At 41.2% G+C, this 19,800-nt stretch overlaps 1 long non-coding RNA gene across 1 annotated transcript in view; it reads left to right on the forward strand.

Annotated features, from left to right (window-relative positions):
• LOC102160458 overlaps positions 422–19,800 on the forward strand; it is a 569,575-nt gene continuing 550,196 nt past the window's right edge. Inside the window, exon 1 of the long non-coding RNA XR_002344204.1 lies at positions 422–654. This is a non-coding gene — a long non-coding RNA (uncharacterized LOC102160458). The remainder of the gene's footprint in view (positions 655–19,800) is intronic.

A 19,800-nucleotide genomic window follows, 5' to 3' on the forward strand; every position in this document is an offset into this window, starting at 1 on the left:
ATAACAGTGTAATAGAACTGTCATTGATCTTAAGTTTCTCCAGGCCGGTATTCCTCTGGACCATGTTAGTTTCAGCTGGTATTACTTGCGTTGTTTGATTTCATGTAAGAGTCTACTTAACCTGGCAACACTAGTGTTTCCAACCCTTCTGAGTCAGTCCCCAAGAAGGGCCCTCCTCCTCAAAGTCACTCAAGCCTGTAGGATGAAAATGAGTTTGGTTCAGAAGCAAAGCAGAGCTGTATTCTTTGATCTAGGAATGGAGATGCAGGAGCTCACGATGTCCAGCACAGGTCTCTCCCTAAAGACTGAGGCCAGGCAGGCTGCCCGGCAGAGTCCTGGGCAGGCAGTGGGGAAGGGGGCGGAGTCTCTGAGGCGGGGCGGAGTCTCTGGGGCGGGGCGGAGTCTCTGGGGGCGGGGCGGAGTGCTTCTCAGGCTCCAGATCTCCCGTACAGGCGCCTTTGCTCACCGGCCGCGGCAGCCATCTTGGATTGAGTGTGGGGAGCAGCGCTTCTGCGCAGGGAGGGAGCTCCTGAGCTGAGGCGTTGGCTTGGCCCTTACACGCGGGGAACTCTGGCCCGAAGCGCCGGGGGCACGTCCTCTGCATGTGGCCTGCTGGGAGCAAGTGAAACCAGACTGAGCACAACGGAAAAAAAGGTTAGACTTTGTTACCCGCATTCCTTTTTTATCCCCCTGGAATTGTTAAGGAACTTTGCTGGTGACGTTGTTCATTGCGTCCATTCTGATGGGTTTCTGTGGAGCAGGTTGGTAACTGTTTTGAGTCACACCCCTGGGTGTCCCTAGACCAAGTTTGGCAGTGTGTATTCTCTAAGTGACAGGAAGACTCTCCCTATTGGCAGCCAAGAGCGTACGTTGAGGAGAAAAATGAACTGGGGATTTTTATTGATTTTCTTTCTTTATTTTTATTTTTTGTGGGCCGCATATGGAGGTTCCCAGGCTAGGGGTCCGATCGGAGCTGTAGCCCCGGCCTACGCCACAGCCACAGCAACGCGGGATCCGAGCCACGTCTGCGACCTACACCACAGCTCCCCCGAGGCCAGGGATTGAACCTGCGTCCTCGTGGGTACTTGTCAGATTGGTTTCCACTGAGCCACAACGGGAACTCTGAACTGGGGATTTTTAAAAGAAGGCTCTTCTTTGGCCTCTCCATGTAAATAGTAGTAATGCCCCACCACATGTATTTAGGGCTTTATAATTTTCAAAGTACGTTTGTATTCCTTCGACAAATATTTATTGAGGAGAAAATAAGTGCCATGATCTGTTGTAGTTCTGAGCATACAGAAATGACTGAAACAGTCTCTTGGCCTCTTGGAGCTTATGTATGAAGGGCAGGAACTACAGACCACAGGAAACAAGTAGATATGTAATATGCTGGAGAAAGACAAGTGCTGTGGAAAAGGATAAAGCAGAATAAGCGTAATAGGGAGGGCGGAGGTGTTGCCATGTCACACGGCCGGGCAGGGATGGTCAGTGAGCAAGGTGGGTATTTTTGCACAGCCATGAAGGATGGAAGAGAGTGAATCATGTGGATACCAGGGAGAGTTCCAGGCAAAGAGAACAGCAAACGCTATGGGATCGGTTGATTGGTGTGTGCTTGACAAGTTCAGGGAATGGCAAGAAAGCCAGTGTGGCTGCACCTGAGGGAGCAGCAGGGAAAGGGGAAAGGTGGGGTTTCAGAGATAGTGGTCAGAGACCTGGTAAGCCACTGAAGGACTTTGGGTTTTACTCTGATTGCGGTGGGGAGCCACTGAAGAGTTTTGAGCAGAGAAATGACATGATTAGACATAATATTAAGAGATCGGTTAGGCCCTGTGTTGAGGCTAAACCACAGGGCCTGAGGTTTAACTAGGAAACTTATTCAAAGGCTGTTGCAATGATCCAGCAAAGAAACAATAGTGGTTGGCACTAGAGAGGTTGCATTAGAGGTGGTCAGATCCATCTGATTCTGGGTATCTTTTGAAGATTGAGCCAATAGGATTTGCATCATGTATGCAGGACGAGAGAAAGAGAGGGGAAAGATGGCTCCGAAGATCTTGGTCTGAGAAACTTCCCCATTTGTGATGGGGGAAACCATAAGAAATAGATTTGAGCTGAAGAATCAGGAGTGCTGGTTTTAACATGTTAATATGCTTATTAGAGATCTGAGTGGAGATGTAGTTATGTCATATTGAGCAGCGTGTAACATATCCAGTGTTACATTTCTCTTTGACCAAAGGCCAGTGTTTAATTCATATGACCATGGCTACAATGTGATGAAACTGGGATGAAATCACTCTATCTGATTCTAAGACCAATGTCCTTCTCCTGATGGAGAGTTCTAGACATAAATCAGCATAAACAAAGAAGCCTCTAATATCACCAGTTCCTAAAAACTGTCTTTAAACTGTGCTTCTTTATGATCTCCCCTAAAAAGCGAGGGATGGTCACATTTGGACAGAGGCACAGAGCACAGTAAAAGAAGTTGACCTTATGTTGTGGGCCTTGCAATCATTATCAAAATCATAAAAAGAGCAGGGCAAAGAAAGACAAATAACTCAGATTCTGCCTACTTCAAATATCATTTTTTAAAGCTTTCTTTTTCTTTATGCATTGATGGAGTTCATAAAAGAAATGGAATCTTACTCTTTGTACTTGTTTGGTTTATTTGTGGCTAATTGTTTATGTTTTCCCCAAATTGTTATTTAAAAAATTCAAATATACAGAATTGTTGAGTAAAGCATCCCTGTGTCTACCTGCTAGCTTCTACATTTAATGTTTTCCTATATTTGCTTTTTTACCTATCTGTCCATCCATCCCTCTATCTAAGCATCAGTCTGTCTTATTTTTTTTTTTTTTGATGAATTCCCTGGTCAGTTGCAGTCATCAATACATTTCATCCCTAAAGATGTCAGCATTCATGTCATGAGCCAAATTCCATAGTTAAACCCTTTATGTTTTTATGGTATTGGGCCATTTGGTTTTCAGTAGCTCTCTGGTAAACAGTATGGAGTAGAGTTTTGAATTTGGATCTAATCTAAGAGTACCTCTTCTAAAGAGGAGCCTATCACCCCATCACATGGCCTGTGACTGTGGAATGTCAGTTCTTACCACTGTCTTCTTATTTTATGTCTTTCTTTGTGTATGTCTCCTTGACGTTTCCTCTTTTATGCTTTTACCATCTTTGGTCATTTATTCAAGTTTTCTTTGTTTTTCTCTCCCCTCTAGTAAGTATAGTCTACTTTTTTTCTAACTAGTAGTTATCTTTGAATGAAAATGGATATTGAGTTTAAATTTCTCTGTTCACATCAAGAATGAAACAGCATTTATTGCCTCCTTTCTCAGGAGATGAAATTGGTGCAGCTCCTTAGCTTTCCCTGGCTGCTGAACCATTTCAAAGTTTTGGCCTAGGAAATCAGAGCATGTCGGGCACTCATTTTATAAGAGAGGGAAATTGAGATCCAGAAGGGGGAAAAAGACTTTCTTCTTCTGAAAAGCCCCAACTTCTGAATGGAAGAATCAGAGAGCTGGTTTGGACACAGGGCATTTAGTCCACCTCTACCTTTAGCTCAGACAACACTCAAACAACACTTAACAGCTCCGAGACAGATGAGAAAAGACACTAGTTTTAGAGTATTAAAGAAAATGGATTTCTCAATTCATTGTAGAAGTTTAAAAGCTTTCCAGGAAATCCTTCCATCTCTATAATAAAAATTTTTAGCCTACATTCTATTAATCTTTATGTCCACAATGGAAAAGCCTTTTGCTTGATAATATCCCCTCAAATATTTGAAGACTATTCTTAAGTCTCCCCATAGTCTCCTTTCCTTGAGAATAAATAATCCAAGTTCCTTTAAACTTTTCTCATAAATTCTTCTTCCCATTCTTTTATTAATCTTTATAACTTTCCATGAGCTTTCTTCAAATTTTCTATCTTGTTTCTAAGTTATGAAGCCAGGAAAGGACAAAGTGCTATGATATTGATTATTGAATTCATGCCAAACTGGGAGTTCTTTGAGGGCAGGGGTTATTTCTTATTCAACTTTGTACCCCTAGATTAGGGATCAGCAAACCTTTTTTTTTTTTTTCTTTATTCTGAAAAGAGCCAGATAGCAAATATTTTAGGCATTGTAGGCCAAGAGACAATGTCCCCTATTCTTTGAACAGCTCTCGTCTCTGAAAGGCTAGTACCCTTTTTTATGTTTTACATTATGGAAGTGTGAAAATAATTCTCATCTCAAGGGCCATGCAAAAACAGGTGGTAGGCCAGATCTGGCTGTGGACTCAAGTTTGCTGATTCTTGCTCTAGATCCTGGCACAAATGCATGGCACATAGTAGGCATTCAGTAACGTTTGTTGAGTAAAAGAATGTATAACTCTATGAAGATTATTTCTGTTATATACTGGTTTAACATTTCTATTATATTGCTGGCCCAGTGAGCTTGTCCACTAAGACCTTTGGATCTTCTTCTGCCATATGCACTCATGGCCAGCACTTTCAAATGCTGTTTGTATTGGGTAGTTTTATTATTTTTCCCTTAGTCTAAGATGCAGTAGGGGCCCTCTATTGACCTTCATTTGCTGGTGGCTTTAGGTCTCACCTTTAATTTAGTGAGGGCATTTTGAACTTTTGTTTTTCCAGTGTGTTCAGCATCTGCCCTAGTTAAAGTTATCTGTAAATGTAACAAAGCAACCATAGGCAACTGACAAAACTCAAACGCCAGACTCAGTTCAACCACCCCCAACTGAGGCCCCCAGCTCTATGTCCCTTCTGTGGCTCCTACCTGCTCTCCAGGTTGTTGGGAAGCTCATTTCTAGATATTGTCCTGGAATAGATTGGAAGGATCAGGTTCGCAGAGAAAGAAGGCTGGCACTAAGGGCAAAAGGAAAAAAAAAAACCCTTCCTTTCTTTCTGCTTACTTTTTGGGCCTGTAGAGAACACTTGTCACAGCCTGAGGGAGTGTGGAGTTCTGGATTAGTTAGAAGAATTTCTGTTCTGAGCCAAATTTGGATGAAGCAGTGGTGAGCAGCACAAATCCATAGAATCAGGGGTATGGATCTGCTTTATAGAATGCACAGAGGCTGCTCTCTGAGACTCTACGTCACTCCTGCCCCACTCCCCTCTGTTCCACTCCTAGTTTCAGATGAATTGATTCCTAGGTCCACAGATGCCTTTCTTCCTTTCTCTTTTTTAAAATGATTTTTATTTTCCCATTATGCTTTACAGTGTTCTGTCACTTTTCTACTGTATATATGTAGCAAAGTGACCCAGTCACACATACATATATACATTCTTTTTCTCACATTATCTTCCATCATGCTCCATCATAAGTGACTAGATATAGTTCCCAGTGCTATATAGCAGGATCTCATTGCTTATCCATTCCAAAGGCAATAGTTTGCATCAGTTAACCCCAGATTCCCAGTCCATCCCACTCCCTCCTCCTCCCCCTTGGCAACTGCAAGTCTGTTCTCCAAGTCCATGAGTTTCTTTTCTGTGGAAAGGTTTATTTGTGCCATATATTAGATTCTAGATATAAGTGATGTCATATGGTATTTGTCTTTCTCTTTCTGACTTGCTTCATTTGTTGCCTTTCTGATGGAATCTCCATATTTATCTGCAGTGACCTTATGGGGGACCTGCTATCTCTTTTAACCACCAGTGGGACCAGAGTCCAGTGGAACAACTTCTAAATTGCTAGTTGGTCAGCAAAGATCAACAAGGATCCGTGGCTTTTTAGTGCTTAGGATCCTGCCTAGGGGCAGAGAGGGGCTATTAGATTTAGCCAGATGTGACCTCAGGGTTTATGAAGAACATGGGCAGGGAACAGGAAGGAGCTTTTTTTTCCCTCCAAGCTCCTGACTGCTAAGTGGCTACAACTTTCAATCAGAGGGAACAGCGAAGAGCTCTCCTCTGGTTCCCTAGGGGTTATATGCATTGCCTGTGGACCATTTTCTCCCCCCCATCGTCTCTTTCTTTCCCCTCCTTCTTCTCTGTGTTACTGAAATTTGTTGTGATTGCTACCGTTTAAAACATCCAGGAAAGCTGCATTTATTTACAATGACTTCCTTCTTAACCAGCTGGGAGAAGTTGCAAAATAGCCAACGCAGTGGTGGATCGGATCAATCTTTAACATTTCTTTCAAATGTTGAAGTAAAGAAAATGATGACAATTTTAAGGCTCTATTAGGCAGAAATGATCTATGAGGGATGGCGGTCGGCTGAAGGTCACAAATCAGGCGGCTGCCTCTGGCTCAATGATTCAGAAGCGTGGAAGGCAATGGGAAGTGTGTTCGTGGGTTTTATGAGTCCAAGTTTGGGAATTTATCAACATGCCTGGAATTTGCTGTAATGAGCCTCTTCACTCCTCTCATAAAATAAACCAGTGTCTGATTAGAGCTGGCTGGCCCTCCTTAGATACAGAAATTAATTCATTTTGATTTTAGGGGGAAAATATCACACTTGTCTGGCTTACCTGATAACAGCCTCATTTGCATGTGGGGATCATGCTTATTCCCCACCTGGTTAAAAGAATAATGTCAATGACATTGAATTTGCATATTTTCTGTCATTAATATTTGGAGAGCTTCTTTCAAGGTGTTTTAGATTCTGGGTGTACATTTTCCTTTTCTATTTTTGTTAGAGATCTTTTTTTTTTTGTCTTTTTGGCACTTCTTGGGCCGCTCTCGCAGCATATGGAGGTTCCCAGGCTAGGGGTTGAATCGGAGCTGTAGCCGCTGGCCTACACCAGAGCCACAGCAACTTGGGATCCCAGCCGTGTCTGCGACCTACACCACAGCTCCCAGCAATACCGGATCCTTAACCCACTGAGCAGGGGCAGGGATCGAACCCGCAACCTCATGGTTCCTAGTCGGATTCGTTTCCGCTGCTCCACGATGGGAACTCCCTTTTTTTTTTTTTTTTTTTTAATCCTGTGTATCAGTCAAGATGAGGTTGGTCATGCTGGGATGGCAAAACCACTTCAAAATCTCAGTGGTTTAAAACAGTGAGGGTTTATTTCATCTCATACGACATGTCCATCTTGTCCAGCATGAGCTGTGCTCTACGATGCTTTGTTTCAGGGACCCCCCACCGTTGATAGCATGGGTTTGGAAACTTCTTCTGTTAAGGGCTGGGTGGTAAATATATTGGTTTTGTGGGCCATGTGGCCTCTCCTGCAGCCATTCAACTCTGCTGTTGTAGCATGCAAACAACCATTGACTCTATGTAAATGGATGGGCACGACTGTCTTCTGGGAAAACTTATAAAAATTGACAGTGGGCTAGATTTGGTCCATAGGCTGTGGTTTGCCTACCCTATGGTGGAAAGGAGAAGGAAAAGTGGCGAACCTTATAACAATTCTTTTTTTTTTTTTTTTTTTTTTTTTTTTTTTTTTTTTTTTTTAAGGGCCTCACTTGAGGCCTATGGAGGGTCCCAGGCTACAGGTCAAATCAGAGCTGTAGCCTCTGGCCTATACCACAGCCATAGCAATGCAGGATCTGAGCTACATCTACGAGCAACACCACAGCTCATGGCAACACCAAATCCTTAACCCACTGAGCAAGGCCAGGGATGGAACCTGCATCCTCATGGATGCTAATCAGATTTGTTTCCGCCGAGCTATGATGGGAACTCCTTATACCAATTCTTTGAGGCTTAGGTTTCACTCACACTTGATTTACCATAGCAAGCCACATGGTCACATCTAACTTCATGGAGGTATAAAAAGTATAGTCCTCATCCTAGCCCAGAAAGAGAACCAGAAATATCGGTGAACAGCACCAATGATCCCACATCCCTTCTATATATATGTATTTAGAGAAGCCAATATTTCCTCAAGTTCTAGACTAACACTTCAAAAAGCATCCCTTAAATGCAATCTAACTCAGTTACTTTGATGGAACTAAACCAATTTAGCAGATGAACAAGATCTAATTTCCAGGAGTCATTCTAAGCACTAAGTATGTGACATTTTTTTCTTTAAGCCCATCAAGGTTCTGAGTCCCTGCACTAGTCTGAAGTGAGATTAAATTCATCCATCCAACTCATTGTCAGGTGTTTAGACTTCTGGATCCAGACAGCGATCATATCCTCTCCTTGGCATCTCTTTTCTTTTTTTCGTTATAGCCATAGAAGTCTGGGGCTCTCATCTTTCACTGGACAGGACTGGCCTGGGTCTTGCTGACCACCTTGAGCCCCTTTCTTCGCGTCCCCAGGAGACAGCAGCAATCTCCACTATGCAGGGTCTCCCTTGTCTTTAAACATCCATTTCCTTTATCAGCTTTGCAAATAAGGAGAGGAGACGTCACTTCATCCAGGAGAGGGCACTGTGCACAAAGTCTAGAAGACTCAGTCCCTTCTGGTGGAGGCACAAATTAAGGATTAATGAAACCCATATTCAAACACTGAAACTATAGCACCTATCATAAAACATAAACCAAAACACCACACTAGGAATGTACTCTATAAAAAGGGAAGAAATGCAATTTATTAACAACTTGTACATTCTAGAAGGTACAAACTGCCTCGTTAAATCAACCAAATATTTTTAGTGGCTTCTCCTCTTCTTTTCCTACAATATAAACTCAGGCTCTTTGAACCAAAGCCTGCTCTGGTGTTGGCTGCTTAGAGGAAGTCGTTGGGATCTTGGAGGCCAAGGCTGAGAGAGAGGGGAAGTTTAGCTTAGGTGAAAAAAAGATTAATTTGTTTCTTTCAGGCATTTTCTCCCCATAAGAAAGTAACACTTCAGAGAAACTTAATTCAAAATGTGGGAAGCAAGTATAACTAAAAACAATGATTCCTTAAGTAGAAAAATGGAAGATGCTGGCATTTCATAATATGGGAAAATTTTGAAAAGACAACTTGGTGGTTATAAACTTTTTTGCTCCACATTCTCAGTTCATGTGTACCTAATTAAACCTCTGTTCCTTGGTGTGTTCTTTTTTTTTAGGATTGCACTCACAGCATGTGGAAGTTCCCAGGCTAGGGGTCGCATTGGAGCTACAGCTGCCGGCCTATGCCAGAGCCACAGCAATGCTGGTTCTGAGCCGCATCTGTGACCTACACCACAGCTCATGGCAACGCTGGACCCTTAACCCACTGAGTGAGGCCAGGGATCGAACCCACATCCTCATGGTTCCTAGTTGGGTTCGTTAACCACTGAGCCATGAAGGCTCCTGTGGTGTGTGGTTTTTTTGGTGTCTTTTTAGGGCCACACCTGGGGCATATGGAGGTTCCCAGACTAGGGGTCTAATTGGAGCTGTAGCCATCGGCTTACACCAGAGCCACAGCAACACAGGATCTGGGCCATGTCTGTGACCTACACCACAGCTCATGGCAACACTGGATCTTTAACCTGCTGAGCGAGGCCAGGGATTGAACCCGCAACCTCATGGTTCCTAGTTGGATTCATTTCTGCTGCGCCACAACAGGAACTCTTTTTTTTTTTTTTTCTGTGGCGTGTTCTTAATAGAACTATCCAGGCCTTTCTTTCTTTTTTCTTTTTCTTTTCTATAAATTTCCACTTAGCTGCTAAGCGTCCTCTTGATTCTGATTATGACCATCATGTTACTAAACTCTTTCTGCCTAAGTCTTCTTGTCTGTAAAATAGGAGATGTCATGAGATTCTTAGTATCTTGGGTTCTTTTGTTTTCTTCTCTGCAAGTTTGCAGACTGTTTTAACCTCCCCTGTACTTTTGGTTTTTTTTTTCATATTGTTGCCATGTGACTCTTTCTGGAGTAAATTTACTCTCAGGCAGATTAGAACCAATCATAAGATAGCAGACATAAGCTATTAAAGGCAACTCTCTGGTGGTATTTTTCTCTGAGGGTGAGGGGATTCATATCCTTTTCCCAGTTAATCTTTTTTATTATCATATAGAACACACAATATATATGTTATTTACATCCTATTAAACTTTTCCATAGGGTTTTCCTAGAATGATGTCCTTTGGAATTTCATCCCCTTTATCTGACTAAATTCCTGGATTAGTTTAGGTAAAAAAAGACAATGACACTATTCGTAATATTAGTGGCAGCTAACCTCATTTGGCTGGTCTCCATGTTCCAGGCACTGTGCTAAGCACTTTATGTGCCCTGTTTCATTTAATCCTCATCAGACATTTAAGCAACTTTTCCACTTTGCAGATGAGGAAACTGAGGGTGAAGAAAGTCAAGCAACTTGATGCAAATCCCACAGCCAGAAAGTGGCAGGTGGACCTAAGCCTGCTCACAGTACATTGACATCAGAATTGCACTGGATTTTTCTAAATTGTGTTTCCTCAGTGAGAGATGGAATATACAAACAGACAAAGGCCAGACCATATATAAAAATAGAACGCTGATCCACAGTCTGCAGCAATCAGCCCAGGAAACCAACCCATTGTCAACAATAACCAGCCCAGGAAACCAACCTGCTAGCTTTAGGTCAGACTTGCAGGAAGTCAGAGCACTATCTCTAGCAAGTAGTCCAGAAAGCCAAAGAATAACCTCTGCAACAATTAGCCCCAAATGGCCAAGCTTAATCACTGGCTGCTTTCCTAATTTTTGTCCATACTTTCAACTTAGGACCAACTAGAGAAAGCCAAATGCATACCCATCATCAGCCACACAGGAGGTTTCTTTTCTGGCCAGCCTGCTTATAGCTTCCCCAGGCCAGTCACCAATTAGGGCATCCCTGAAGCCACCTTCTTTTTTCCACTGTGAAGCTTTCCCACTCTTTTGTCTGCCTTTGGGTCTGCCGAATGTAAGTGATAGTAGCTGACTACCTTGCTTTATTTAGCAAGCTCTGAATAAACAGGATTTGGTTGTTCTCATTTGATTGGTGTTATTTCCACACTGGTCACCATGTATTTTCTCTGGGCTATGCTAATTTTCTTTCATGTTCCACACCTGCTTTCCATGCTGATTTAAACAGGTTCATGTTTGGTCTTTTTTTTCCCTTTGTATTTGAGTTGACATTGCAGCTGCAGAGAATTCTCAGTTTCTCTGTCTGAAATTGCTCATTGTGCAGTCTTAAAGTGCTGTGACTTCATCAGTTGGTCAATTGTATTTCTTTTGCTTTAGCTATTTCTGTTCCAGTTTGCTACTGAAGTGACCTGTCCTCCAGTTCTCTCAAATGTCCACTTGGGTCATTGCATAATATCCTCATCTTTGTTACTGAAGGGAGGATTTTTTAGGCAGTTGATAGGCGTTTTGGGAAAAGAAAACAACTTTAGTCCTGAGCACTCCAAGTCTCTGTACTTGTCAGAAACCTTCTGCCTTGTGGCTGCTTCCTCAGTCACATGACCTTCTCACTTTGCCAGAAGCTTCCCCAGGGATTGGAAATAGTCCAGCTGCTGCTCACTCTGGGATTTTCCTGTCCACCTAGTTTACGTGTCTTCTAATACCACTAGGTGAAAAATGAAATTGGTGTAAATCTGGGCTAGACAATCTCAGCTTCAAAGTGTAGATTTAGTCCTGAATTGCCTTATTTGTCAGGGTACCCACTCTTCACTCTGGGTGGTACAGAGCTGGTTCCATAGTGTGGGCCACTTCATGAGCACTTATTATGTGTCAGGAATTGTGTTAGGGACTAAGGAAACAAAGATGTATAAGACTCTAGTCCCCAGGTAGAGAGATACTGAACACATAAAAGGAAGGAGACAGTGCAAGGTCTTACATTCTGAATGTGGGATTAGCTACTCCTCTGGGTTGGCACCAATAACACTGGGTCTCAGGCAGTCCTAGAACTTGTCACAATGCAGTGCAGTTGAAGGCATGGTGACATTTACCCCACTGGACTGTAATTCCTTGAGGACAGACCTGATGCTGGCACACCTGCTCTTATGTCCACACCTTAGCTGGTACCTGGTTCCTTGTAGGCAGGTTTAGAATATGAGGTATTGGTCAAAGAGAAGCAAGTTCAAGTCCCAGCTCTTCTGCATATTAATTATGAGAACTGGGACATGTTACTAGCCTTTCTAAGGTCCTGTGTTTTCATCCATAAAAATGGGGATAAGAATAATTACAGCAATCCACTGTATCTCATAGATCATTGCCTCATCATTGGCACATGTGAAACACGCAATAAATATCTTCTGTTACAATTATGAATTTCAATTGCCTTGAAATTTCCAGTGTTATAGATGTTAAATACTCGAGTGGAGAGGAAGGAAGGATTGCTGATGCATGTCCTGGAAGTTGGGCATTTTTCTGGGATGGAAGCCGAGCAAATCCCTTCCAATGTTCTGTGGTACTGGAGCCAGTGATAAAATTACGTGGTACTTCTGAGTAGTATGTGCTAAAATAAAACATCTGGTTAATAGTGGGGGGTATGAAGAATTTGAATTTGTGACTTAAAACAAAGATTGAAACATTTGAGAACTTATGTTCTACATTGCAAATGTTGGTAACCTTTCCATAGATGAACAGCAGAATCCTGATGTATTTAATAGTGCTTCAGAAAAAAGGTCTTGGTCATGTGGAGAGTTGTGTAGGGGGTGTTTATAGATTCTAAGGAGAAAAAGAATTTAGTTAAATACATTTCATAGGGGAGAAAACTAGGAGGGGCTGTCAGCTTACATGCTCCCATTTCACATATCAATGCTGTGAATCTTAATTTCGGCAAATCAGGATAATGCCTTATTGTGAGCATTGAATGAGATAACAAATGTGAAATTACCAATACAATGCCCGATAGCTCTTGAATACAAGAAATATCCAATATTATTTACCTTTTTTATTCTCCTAACAATGGAAAAAGTAGCATTTGGAAAAAACGTATGATATACCAAAATGGTTCCCCAAGTTGGCAAATGAACACATAGACATAAAAATTATTGTTTTACTTGGGAATTGTGTGGCTGTTTGCTGATTATCCTCCAAAATCCTTTCTTCTTTTCTCCTGTTGTAAAGAATCCCTCATTGTTAGATGGCCCATGGCTCCTTGGAATAATGACTTCATTTTCCAGTCTCTTTTGCAGGAGTTGTGGCCATGGACAGTGAGCCATGAGGGAAGTGGGGTGTGCTATCTACCATGTTTTCTTTTTTTTTCCCTTCATTTTTCCTGTTGATATTTAATATTTTTCATTTATATTCCAACCCAGCCCAAGAGAGAATGAGTCAGGGTTTCAATAGCGGCAAATAAAATGCAATAAACTCATAGAAGGATATTAAGAAACCAATTCACTCTTGCAAAGGAGATGGATGACTGGAACACTATGAAATTAAGGAACTGAAATGCCAAGCAGTAGACATAATTTTTAAAAAATGACATGTGCACACCTACATTAACATATATGTATGTGTTTATGTACATATATGTGTTTTTAAATTTTTTTAAAATTTCATTTTATTGGAGTATAGTTGATTTAAAATGTATTAGTTTCAGGTATACAGCAAAGTGGTTCAGTTATATATATAAATATGTATTTTTTTCCCATGTAGGTTATTTGTAACTATCAAGTAGATTTTCTTGTGCTATGCAGTAGGTTCTTGTTAATCATTTGTTTTATACAGTAGTGTGTGTATGTTATTCCCACCCTCCCAATTCTTCCCTTCTCCCAATGTGTTTTCTTAGAGAGAGATATGTGCTCCCCGCCCCCCGGCCTTCTCTGTTGCTTATAATATGATGTGATTGCTGGAACTGTGAGGAATAGTCATCTGGGTTCCAAAGTGTGGGCTTTGTTAAAGGATAGAGAAGTTTAGGTCCTTTATGACTATAAAGCTACCAGCTCAGCACTGGACTTCTGATGCTTATTGGAGAGAGAGAATACACTCTATTTTTTTCAAAGCCACTGTTTTGTGAGCTCTTGGTCACTTGAAGCAAAATCTAATCCTAATAATTATTTCATCATTGATACAGTGATTGAAAGACATGGTTTTAAGGGGATCTGAACATTTTAGGAGACAAAGTCAAGGACCAAAAGGAATATGAATTCCTCACAAGAACTTATTTTAAAATATACTGAAGTTCCCGTTGTGGTGCAGCGGTAATGAAGCCAACTAGTATTCATGAGGATGCGGGTTCAGTCCCGGGCCTCGCTCAGTGGGTCAGGGATTTGGCATTGCTGTGATCTGTGGTATAGGTTGTAGATGCGGCTCAGATCCTGCATTGCTGTGGCTGTGGTGTAAGCCTGAAGCTGTAACTTCAATTCGACCCCTAGCCTGGGAACTTCCGTATGCCGCTGGTGTGGCCCTAAAAAAAAAAAAAGGTATCCTATCAAAATAAGGAAGGAAAAACAACCAAGTCTGTTGGTTTCCAACACAGGGCGGCCAAGTCAAAGCTTTGATTTCACATTTTCGTCATTAAAGGAGACGTAGATAGTGTCAGTGTGCACAGGTTACTCATTTCTAAACTTCTGCATCATTTTGGACCATGGCAGGCTAGAATTACTAAGAATCATGTTGAGAGTAGTGATATACTAATTAGACTTCTCTTTGTACTAGATTTTTGGATCATCTGTGGTAGTGTAGGAATCACACGTATGTATATTTGATGTTTGTACTAAAGCATGCATTTTAAAAATTAGAACTCTATACCCACAGCATAATCCTATCACTTTGCATTTGCATCTTATTACTGATAGTTTAGTAATTATTAATGACTTGATAAGATTCAAAAGAAATTGGTGTAAAAAACTCCCTCTCTCCTCAGTCTCTGGAATAATAATTTCGTCCTGTTGATCTGCTGTCCATAGTGCCTTGCTGGCTCATGTCTTAAGGAATGAACCCATCTTAACTGTCATATCAGATATCAGGAGATGTTAGTTAATCTGAAGACTAAGGTCAGTTGAAATTATTTTGTTACATGAGTCTTTCCTTTCTGTGTAGTTCTTGGCTAATTTGTGTCTTAAAAATCTCTTTAAAAATTATTTTATTAAAATTTTAAATTGAGGTGTAATTGACATATTATATTAGTTTTAGGTATACAACATGATTTGATATTTGCATATATTGTGAAATGATTGCTACAATAAGTCTAGTTAACATTCATCACCATAGATAGCTATAATTTTTTTCTTGTGGTGAGAATTTTTAAGATCTGCCTTTTTAGCAGCTTTAGTATATACAATCCAGCATTATTAACTGTAGTCACTGTGCTGTATGTTATATCCCCATGACTTATTTATTTTGTAGCTGGAGGTCTGTAACTTTTGACTTTCTTCACCTATTTCACCTACCCCTCCCCTGCTGCCGCTGCCCCAGTTCCTGCCTCTGGGAACTATCAATCTGTTCTCTGACTCTATGAGCTCAGTTTTTTTTTTTTTTTTTTAAGGACTCCACATATGAGATCACACGGTATTTGTTTTTCTTTGGCTGACTTACTTCACTTAGCGTAATGCCCTCTATCCATGTTGTTGCAAATAACAAGAGTCTCTTCTTTTTCAGGCCACATCCATCCACAGCATATGGAAGTTCCCCGGTCAGGGATTGAATCCAAGCATCAGCTGCGACCTACAGCAGCTGTGGCAATGCTGGATCCTTAAACCCACTGTGCCACAGTGGGAACTCCCTAGAGTCTCTTTTATGGCTGAATGATATTCCATTGTTATGTATATCCCACATTTTCTTTATCCTTTCTGTTCATTGGACACTGACATTTCTGAGGCCTTTCTTAATAAGAAGATCCATTAGAAGTTATTCAAGCTGCTGATGGGGTTAAGTCTGTTTTCCAACTTTCCTGTGAGGATTTTCTTTTCCTAGTACTTAGCTGCTAGTAGTTTAAAAGGGCTTTCAACAGCTATAGTTGGTACTGCTCAACTTGTCCTTAAACAATATTTTATATTTTAAAAGTTTACATTAATGACTTTCTTTTGCTTCTTTATAGCCAATTTTGTGTCCTTCACATAGTAGGCACTTAACAAATGCTCATTTATTTATTACCCAGTGGTTTTGTTGGCTCAGAATGGGTATTGGGATGGACTGGGCTTAGCTGTAGTCATATCTTTTTTGTTTGTTTGTTTTTGTCTTTTGCCTTTTTAGGGCCACATCCTTGGCATATAGAGGTTCCCAGGCTAAGGGTCAAATCAGAGCTGTAGCCGCAACCCTATACCACAGCCACAGCACTGCAGGATCCTTCACCCACTGATTGAACCTGCATCCTCATGGATGCTAGTTGGGTTTGTTAACCACTGAGCCATGATGGGAACTCCCTGTAGTCATATCTTAAGTGTATGTTGATCTTAATTTCAGAGTGTTTTGAACTTTGAACAGTTGACTTACCACAAATGTGACCTGCGTTAATCACTTACCAACTCAATAGGGCAAATGGTTAGTAATGGCTTGGTTAGTAAATTCTTGTATTTTTTTTTAATGTAAATTGAAGAGGATTAAATTAATCATACTTCTGAATACAAGGTAAATTAGCATCACTGCTTCATACAAGGCTCCTCTTGGGAGTTCTCTGGTGACTTAGCAGTTAAGAATTTTGAGTCACTATATGGGTGGCTGGGAAACTTCCACATGCTCTGGATGTGGCCCCTCTCTCCCCAAAAAGCTCCTTTTGTTTGTCTGAATTTATTCCTTTTTATCCCATCCTCATTTCATCCCCTATAGACAGTAATTTTTTTTTTTTTTTTTTTTTTTTGTCTTTTGCTATTTCTTGGGCCGCTCCCGCGGCATATGGAGTTTTCCCAGGCTAGGGGTCTAATCGGAGCTGTAGCCGCCAGCCTATGCCAGAGCCACAGCAACACGAGATCCGAGCCGCGTCTGCAACCTACACCACAGCTCACGGCAACGCCGGATCCTTAACCCACTGAGCAAGGGCAGGGATCGAACCCGCAACCTCATGGTTCCTAGTCAGATTCGTTAACCACTGCGCCACGACGGGAACTCCTAGACAGTAATTCTGATGTGTTTCATGTGTACTTCTTGTTTGCATGTGTTAAAAAATAATAATAAATAATACTTATATAGAAGTACTATGTTCCAGGTTCTACTCTAAGCCCTTTACATGTTATTATTTAATTTTCATAACACTGTATGAGTTAAGAACCTTTATTATCCCCATTTAGTAGAAGAAAGAAGTGAGGTACAGAGAGGATAAGTAACTTGCCTAAGATCACTCAGCTACTAAGCAAAAAGTTTTGAATTTGAGCCTAGGCAGTTGAGGTCTTAAATTATGCTCTTAATTACCAGCTACACCACCAGAATGAGTGCTAGGCTATGTGTATATGCAGTTTTTAATTACATAAATGATATTGTGTAAGCACAGCTATGAGTCTCAATTTGTGTCTTCTTTCACTCAACACTTTGCCTTTAAGAAGAATCCATGTTGCTTGTCCATTTATGATCCATTCTTATGGTGGCTGTACCTCAGGGTGAACTTCTATCACATGCTGCCTTTCTACTCTCCCAGTGATGATACTCCAGTTTCCTCCTTCTACATATAGTGTTGCAATGAGCATCCTCCCTCAGGACCTATGGGAGAATCTCTTTGGGATATAAACAATGATTTTCCATTATATACTAAATGTATACCTCCAATGAAACAGGAGCCAGTAAATTTAGAGGCATTTTTTCTGAAAGTTACTTAGGCCATTGCTTTCACGTCTCAGGCAATGTTCTAGATATAGGATCACCTCAAGTTCGAACATAGTTATTCGTTTATATAAACTCGGAATCCCTTTATTTACTAAATAATTACTTTGTAAATGTTTATTCCACTTACATGCTACTAAGTTTTAGAGGTTTGATGCAAGGATGGCTAAGATATCCTTGGTTCCAACATAGTGAAGTGATTAAGGATATGGACCTGGAGTTGGAGTGACATGGGTACAGAGGCCACCTGCATTACTTGTACCCATGTGAACTTGTGTGCAAGTTTTTAAAAACCTTCTAAAGGCCAGTTTTCTCATGTTTAAAATGGGGATAATAGTCAGTTGTAGTGGGGATTAAATTCTTCATCTTTAAAGATGAAGATGGGGCTCTTCTTGTTTGTTGTGAGGTTTAAATGAGATAGTATACATACAGGGCCTAGCACAGAGCCTGGCCATAAATAAGTGTTCATAAAAGTGGAATAATCCCTGTCCTCAAAGAGCTCCCAGCCTGTTAGTGGAGGAGACAGATGTTGGACACAAATACTCACAATGTAGTGTAAAAGGGCTGTGACAGCAACACGTACAAAGTGGGATGGGAGCACAGAGGAGAACATGGGGAGAATATTAATAATTACCATTTATTCCATGTATGCCTTGTTCTAAACACTTTGCATATGTTATACAGTTTTATTTGGGCCTTCTAAAGTAGATATCACTGTTTCCTTTTAACAGAAGTAGAAATCAAGGCTTCAGAACACTTGTTACTCAAAATTACTCAGCCCAGTTGTGGTGCAGAAAATATTTGAATCCCTCTCTGGCTGACTGCAAATCCTGTGTTTGTCTCTGTCTCATCTACAGTGAAGAGGAGCTGGCATTTGATTTGGATCATAAAGGATGAACAGGCATTTCTAGGTGGACAGAATGTGCAAACATTTTTCTTGGCACCTTGACTTTGGGATCCTTCCAAAGAACCATATTTTTAATTCATTCATTGCCATCTTACATGTTTACCCAGAGTTTACTCTGGCTGGATGCTAGAAATGCAAAGACTAAGAGCTAAGGTCTCTGTCTTCCAGGGGTTATAAACCCATCAGACAGATTGGCTGTGTATATACACATCACCCATAACCTGATGGGTAATGATACAAGTTTGTTCCGGGAGAATGATACAGGTATCCAGTGAGTCCAGAGAAGGGAGCCATCACTGAGGGCTCAGTGGTCAGAAGCCGCAGTAAGGAGTAGGAGGGACTGCAACTGTGCATTGAAACAAAGAGGGTATTGGGTTGGGCACTTGGATTAGGCATAGCAGTGTCATGTTTTATGCAGGAATTGCACTTAATAGAGGGGTATATGAACATAAATTCATGGAAAGTTAGATTGTACTCTTAAAACTCCCTTAAATATACCAGAGTGTAGGTTCTTGTCTTGATTCTGTGGTGTGCGTGCACCTTCTGTCTTCTAGCTCAGCCCGGTCACTTTTTCCGGCAGTTAGCACAGATTCCCACTTCTTTGGTCTACAGAGCCTCTGCCACCTCTCAAATTTCTATAGTTGGCTTGTGTTTGGGATGGTGTTGAACAAAAAATAACATTAGTTTAAGAACTAGAGTCAAAACGCTTGGGGATGTGTGACAACTGAAGGTTGGTATGGGACAAGGAGTGGTCCTTTGCCTCTGTGGTTGGCTCTCTGGTGTCTCTAAGCTGTATCTCGGTTTCCTGAGAACAAGCCTAAGTGAGCTCAAGGATGGAGAAATGAATGCATCTACATTTTTGATGCCCAAGCTAAGCTGATATGAAAGCATGTTAAATATTGGGGAACAAAGTTGAGGTACTGGTGTTCAGTTTGAGAAGGGGGAATAGTCAGCAGTGGCATGAACCTTGCTCAAAAGGAGACACAATCTATGTATATCTCATGTGCCACTCATGGAGTGGAAGAATGACTGGGGTGGTGGGAAGATTGCATAAGGCTGAATTCTCATAAGGTTAACTTACCTAAATGTGACATTAGTGTAAGAGTAGAAAGATGGGAATTCCTATGGGTATGTAGGTCTGGGTTTGCTGGAAGAAAAGGATTTGGAGAAAAACAGAGATAAACATGGAAAAGGACCAGATGGTGGAGGACTATGATGTATGGGATACATGAGGGTATCCTGGTTAACCACTGATCTCCGCCCCCATGGGGGCTCCGCACTCTCCTCATACTCCTTGGACCTGGATGCTGAAGGCTGGTGGTTAAGAGAGAAAAATCTTTGGATCATAAGGAATTCATTTTCTTTCACCTTTTTTTTTT

The sequence above is a fragment of the Sus scrofa genome, chromosome 5, assembly GCF_000003025.6.
Source record: "Sus scrofa isolate TJ Tabasco breed Duroc chromosome 5, Sscrofa11.1, whole genome shotgun sequence".
Taxonomy (NCBI): Eukaryota; Metazoa; Chordata; class Mammalia; order Artiodactyla; family Suidae; genus Sus; species Sus scrofa.